The 6971-nt window shown below is 43.6% G+C and overlaps 1 protein-coding gene across 1 annotated transcript in view; it reads left to right on the top strand.

The window, feature by feature from the left end:
* Positions 1-261: 261 nt before the first annotated feature.
* The window catches only part of LOC122929093, an 82008-nt gene continuing 75298 nt past the window's right edge, over positions 262-6971 (top strand). Inside the window, exon 1 of the mRNA XM_044282553.1 lies at positions 262-318. The gene's annotated coding sequence lies outside the window, so the exon portion shown is untranslated. The remainder of the gene's footprint in view (positions 319-6971) is intronic.

The following is a 6971-nucleotide window of genomic DNA, read 5'->3' as shown; positions in this document are numbered from 1 at the left end:
CAAACCTGATTATTGCCTGATTACTCTGTGTAATGTATGTAATCATTCATACAGTGGCAACATGTTCCTCCAACTACTTAACGCGCCCTGAAAATTACTTTTGTGTGTGAAAATCTCAATGATTGCCTGAAGACAGGATTAGAGACATGTTTGATTTAATTACGGTAAAAATAGCTTGAAATGTCTTTTATATGGCTGCTGTTTCTTTAAAAAGAGGCGTGACAGGAACCAGGAAGAAAAATATGTATAAGAAAGGGGAAAACTACATTGTGCAGAGGAGACGGTGACAGTGGAGGTCGTAGAAGTCGGCTCCTGGGGGTAAGTCAACGACTCACCTGACATCTCGATTAATCTGTAAGACAAGGATGATTCTGACTTCTGCAGAAATTTAATACGAACGTAAAAGTCACTTTTGTGTTAAAGAGCTTAAAGGTGTTGTCATTGGTGAAATGGCACATAGTTGTATGGGCTTGTTGTATTGATGTTTTGTGGTGGAGGTTGCCTTCACACCCAGGCCATGGTAGACAATCTTGCACCTTTGACTCAAAAGTAAAATTGTAGTTGTCTGACCGTAGGATGGTGGAGTTCCTTTCTCCCCCAGGGTGGGACCGTTGCACCCTATGTGTTGTCTTATAGCCTTTGACTCTGTTTCTATGTCATGTTTCCTATATTGGATGTTGGGTTTCTAGACAAGGCCACCAGTTTGAGGACCATTTTTTTTACATATATCTGACTGTTTCCCGCAGAGCTGTTGCTATATTTGCTGTACATTATATTAGCTATCACATGGTGGTTTCCTCGGTTTTGGCTGTGTTTTGATTGCCCTCCTGTTCCATCTCAAAATGGCGATGATTAAAGATAGACCTTAGGCGCCATTACCGAGGGGAAGGGCCTCCTCTTCTCCTTATCAAAGATCTTTAGCTTTACTTGAGGTATAGGACACCACTCTCTGCTGCTCAATGAGACAAAGTGCAAGCGTGTTATGGTGTCAAGTGGTTGCTAGGCGTCACCCGTATGTGAAGAGCTCACCTGGTCACGTATGAAGGTACTGCTTCAGAGCACCAAAGAGAAAGTGCCAGGATTGGCTGTGCTAGGGGCCACAGCAGCTTAGTGGACCTGAAAGACAGAGGAAATGCCGTAAAAATGTGCAAGAAAGAGGCAATGGAGAGAGTGGCCCAAGCAAATGGACAGGATGACTTCTCCAGGCATTTTTAGAGTGACTTGAGGGAGAAGCCACCTCAGCCAGCTAGTGTATACAGTGGCTGCGAGTTGTGCTGATGAAGAACTTTGGCTTGGACCATTGGTGTTGCCGCACTGTAATTACAATACCTGTCCTGCGGGCTGCCGGCGTGCGGCGGCTAAGTTCACATAGGGGAACGGAGGCAGAGCCTTGCATGCAGGCGCACGCAGCCAGGAGAGGGAGTGATCAAAGTTGGAAGGAAGAGCCTGAAGCTACTGTGTGCCCAGCCCGCGCACCTGCTAGTGAGGTGAGGGTGGCGTGATAGTGTTCGTGCCCAGCTGCTCCCTTACAGGATACAAGAACACTGTCCTGGCTGAGACCCGTCTTTACCTCTGTATAATTAAGATAGATATATATATACACAGTATATAAGGCATATAAAGTATGTACCCTACCCTGCTACCTCTCCTCAGTTATATTACCCCCTGTATATAATGTACCCTCCCTGATACCCCTCAGTTATATAACTAAGGGGTATCAGGGTACATTATACAGGGGGTGATATAACTGAGGGGTATCAGGGTTATACAGTGAAGAAAAATCCCAGAAATAAGATAATAATGCACTTAGTAAAGTAGATGCAAGCATTATATATGGACAAAGTCCTCACTCTGATGTGATAAAATCTGAGACACTTAGCCAATATATCTTGTTCAAAACACATCTGTGCCCGCCTACCAAGCACCAAGGTGGTCTCAGGTCAGGCCGGTCCTACGCTGGACCTACCTAAGCCGTTGGGCTTCTATGTTCAGGAGTGCAGACCCCGCACATATGGTGTGCTGCTCCTAGACACCTCCATGTGCATCAATGGGAGGAGGAGCAGGCACACCTATATGTACCACCTAATCAAGGTGGTCTGTTTGGTAGGAAGGGCAAAAGTGCACAGGAATGCTACTCCCAAGATAAAATAGGAGCGCATTCACACTTGAAGGTGCAACAAAGATATAAACATCCTGCACGGAATGATAAATAAATGTGCGGATGTACCTGGCCACATTCATGAAGAAAAATCACAGAAATAAGGTAATAATGCACTTAATAATGTAGATGCAAGCATTATAGATGGACAAAGTGTTCACTCTGGTCTGCACTTCTGAACATAGAAGACCAATGGCTTAGTTAGGTCTAGCGTAGGACCTGTCTGACCTGAGACCACCTTGGCGCTTGGTAGGCGGGCACAGATGTGTTTTGATCAAAATATATTGGCTAAGTGTCTCAGATTTTATCACATCAGAGTGAGGACTTTGTCCTCATATACAGTTGTGTTCAAAATAATAGCAGTGTGTTTAAAAAAGTGAATAAAGCTTAAAATCCTTCTAATAGCTTTTATTTCCATCCACACAAATGCATTGGGAACACTACACATTCTATTCCAAATGAAAATATGAAGAAAACGTGATAAAAAAATATATCAAATTTAAGAAAAGTGAATATTAGACTGTTCAAACAAATAGCAGTGTTTGTATTCTTCTTTACAAACTCAAACATCCACTATATAAACTGAAAAATGTTTAAAGATTTTGCTTTCCTTTGAATCACTTCACTAATATTTAGTTGTATAACCACTGTTTCTGAGAACTGCTGGACGTCTGTGCTGCTCGGAGTCACCACCTTCTGCCCCTGTGAACAGGTATTCCAGCCTAGGATGATTGGACTACATTCCACAGTTCTTCTCTATTTCTTGGTTTTGCCTCAGAAACTGCATTTTTGATGTCGCCTCACAAGTTTTCTATTGGGTTAAGATCCAGGGATTGGGCTAGCCGCTTCATAGCGTCCATCTTGTTGGTCTGGAACCAAGATGTTGCACGTTTACTGGTGTGTTTGGGGTCATTGTCTTGTTGGAACACCCATTTCAAGGGCATTTCCTCTTCAGCATAAGGCAGCATGACCTCTTCCAGTATTCTGATGTATTCAAACTGATCCATGATCCCTGGTTTGCGATAAATAGGCCCCACACCGTAGTATGAGAAACATCCTCATATAATGATGCTTGTCCACCATGCTTTACTGTCTTCACAGTGTACTGTGGCTTGATTTCAGCGTATGACAAACTGTCTCCGGCCACTAGACCCAAAAAGAACAATCTTACTTTCATCAGTCCACAAAATGTCTCTTTAGGCCGTCAATGTGCTCTTTGGCAAATTGTAACCTCTCCAGCACATTTTTCTTGTCTTTTTTTCAGCAGTGGGACTTTGCGGGGGCTTCTTGCAGATAGCCTGGTTTCACATAGGCGTCTTCTAATTGTAACAGTACTCACAGGTAACTTTAGACCTTCTGTGATCTTCCTGGAGCTGATTGTTGGCTGAGTCCTTGCCATTTTGGCTATTCTTCTATCCATTCGAATGGTAGTTTTTCGCTTTCTTCCATGTCTTTCAGGTTTTGGTTGCCATTTCAAAGGATTGGCAATCATTTTAGCTGAGCAGCCTATCGTTTTCTGTACTTCTTTATATGTTTTCCCCTCTCCAATCAACTTTTAATCAAGGTACGCTGTTCTTCTGAACAATGTCTGGAACGACCCATTTTCATCAGAATTTCAGAGAGAAATGCACTGTAACCAGCATGTACAACATTTGCTGCCTTCCTTCCTTAAATAAAGGGAAATAATTGCCACCTGTTTTTCAAAGAATGAATTACCTCACTCATTGAACTCCACACTGCTATTATTTTGAACATGCCCCTTTCAATAACTGATTGGATTACAGAGAATCAGCAGCATGCATGTCATGACTGTTTGGCCTGTTGGATTTCTATTACTCTACTACACCTGCTAGTAAATTATTTGCCAGGTAGAAATATCATTTCTACCAAAAACAGTGATTGATCAGGTTAGTGATGTCTGACTGCTATTATTTTGAACACAATTTCAATGCTTGCATCTATTTTTATTAAGGGCATTATTAACTTATTTCTGTGATTTTTGTTCATGAATATGGCCAGGGACATCCGCACATTTATTTATCAAACAGTGCAGGATGTATTTATCTTAGTTTTTTCAGTGTTTTTTTTTTGGTTCATACATTATACAGTGGTAATATAACTGAGGAGGGCTATCATGGGACATTATACAGTGGTATACAGTGGAACCCTGATAGCACTCCTCAGTTATATTACCCCTGCATAATATACCCTGATACTCCTTAGTTATATTACCCCTGTATAATGTACCCTGATAGCACTCCTCAGTTATATTACCCCTGTATAATGTACCCTGATAGCACTCCTCAGTTATATTACCCCTGTATAATGTACCCTGATACTCCTTAGTTATAGACAGAGCATTTCTTCTGCTCACACTGTCACTGACAGCCTGACGGGGACATCGCTCTCTTTGTGCCTCGGGTGCCTGCGTGTGTGTGAGCGCCTGCAGCAGGGTGCTGTGTTGTCTCTGCGGTAAGGTGTGGGGGCCCTGTGTTGTCTCTGCGGTAAGGTGTGGGGGTCCTGTGTTGTCTCTGCGGTAAGGTGTTGGGGTCCTGTGTTGTCTCTGCGGTATGGTGTGGGGGTCCTGTGTTGTCTCTGCGGTAAGGTGTGGGGGTCCTGTGTTGTCTCTGTGGTAAGGTGTGGGGGTCCTGTGTTGTCTCTGCGGTAAGGTGTGGGGGTCCTGTGTTGTCTCTGCGGTGCGGGGGGAGGGCTGCGATCTGTCTCCTCAGCGCAGAGTGTGATCAGACTGGCCCTGAGCCGCCCGACCCCCAGGAAGACCTGCAGAAGACCAGTGTGTGTAACTGATCAGATCTGAGGGCCCCAATGAAAGCAAATCATTTACTGCCCCGTGTGGTCAAAGACCATTACCAGGGACTCTGTATACACAAAGGCGCACCGCCATCTCTATAGAAGACCGTACCAGTACTTCAGACAGTCTATTAGATTACGGTATATGTGTTAGAGCTGTAAGATAGGGTAAATAAAATAGTCTGTTCTATAAGCACCACATTATTTTCTGTCCCCCGCCACAAAACAATCTGGAAGTGCCCCTCCCGAGACCAGGCTGTGGATCCACCACTGGCTTGGACAATATGAAGGTCCTGACAGGTCTCCTTTAACACCATGGCCTCTCTCTACTGGAGACATTGGGAGGGAATTTACCATCTCCCTCTGCCTGGTTATTGGCGTTACAAAGCTGCGAAGCCCAGTTTTACATCTTTTTAAACACCATTGCCACTAAATCTGGCATTTTTACTCTACTCTTGCCAGTTTCCGGAAAGGGGGCACGGTAAGGTCCATGTATTGGTGGATGGTCCCGGCCCATTTGTAATCTTTTATGCCAGAAACCACCGTAAACGATGACTAAAGTCTACACCAGCTACGAGATTTCAGTCTGGAGGAGGAATTTATTTTATGAAAATCACAAATTTGATGCCTCCTCCGGCAACGCAGGGCCCATCAAGACCAGTGTAGCACAAGCTAGATTTTGATAAATGAGGGAGTGACTCTATCTGACCTTGTTGTGTTTTCCACCATCTACTAACTGACCTAAACCTGACATTTCCATATCCTGAAGACAGGACTGAGCATGCTCCACAGCTCCACGTGTCTTTATATAACACGGAGCATAATAACGGATGGAGTGCAATATCCCAAGTGAATAAATATATACATTAATGAAAATATAAATTTATAGGATGATGTGTGCAAGAATGAATTATTTACCATAAATGTGATCCTGGGTGCAAGGGACTAGGAGTCATGAAATACTAAGGTGCAATGCTGCATACTGCTGGATGAAAAGCGTTACTACAACCTATAACCCTCATCATTAGCCTTAAGTAAAGGGGTTCTGCCGTTCTTTTTTACTGATGATCTATCCTTTGGATAGATCATCAGCATCTGATCGGCAGGGGTCCGACACCGGGACCCTTGCAATCAGCTATTTGAGAAGGCAGCGGCACTCTATTAACTTAAATGGAGTTTAGCCGCGCCCAGGCCAGTGATACTAGTCGTGACGTGACTGGGCCTGCAGTAAACAGCAAGAAGTCCGCAGCATTCCTGGAGCACCGTTGCCTTCTCAAACAGCTGATCGGTGGGGTCCTGGACCCCGCCGATCAGATGCTGGTGAATGATGTATCCAGTAAAAAAAGAACGGCAGAACCCCTTTAACTAAATAACCACCCATATGTATACCTACATAAAATCTGCATTAAAACAACACAAAAAATGCACCTAAATCCACATTTATTGTGGTTTTGGTGTGTGTTTTTATGCATCTTTATGTTGTGGTGCATTTTTTTGGTGCAGATGCCCGCGCAAACAATTAACATGGTGGGGATTTTAAAATCCACACCTTCCGCACCTATGAAAAAAGCAAAGTGTGCATGAGATTTATCTATTATCTATCTGGTTAGAAGGAAAACTAAGAAGGAACACATATGGAACTAGAAAAGCTACAATTTCTGGGGAAATTGTGTGAAGTGTTCTTGCCTCCACCAGTAGTCTACAACTGGAGTGGGCGGAGTAACTGGGTGGAGTGGCTTGAGTACCTGTTGTGTAGTTGGAGTGGCTGGAGTAACTGTGGAAAGGTTGGACTGGGCAGAGTAACTTTATGAAGTGGGCAGAGTAACTGTTTGGAGTGAGTACAGATAGTAAACATTACACTAACCAATTGATTGATCAAATTTAAAAAGTGCACATGGCATTGTCACCGCCAGTTCTGTGAGAAGATCTGGCAGACGTTTTTCTCTACCTCTTGTATGATGTTCTTTGTTTTGTTTTTACTTTCTCATCTCCTTTCCTTCTGCCA

The sequence above is a fragment of the Bufo gargarizans genome, chromosome 2 (assembly GCF_014858855.1).
Source record: "Bufo gargarizans isolate SCDJY-AF-19 chromosome 2, ASM1485885v1, whole genome shotgun sequence".
NCBI classification, from domain to species: domain Eukaryota; kingdom Metazoa; phylum Chordata; class Amphibia; order Anura; family Bufonidae; genus Bufo; species Bufo gargarizans.
The sequence above is the reverse complement of the archived record's forward strand: the minus strand, read 5'-3'. Positions and strand labels throughout refer to the sequence as shown.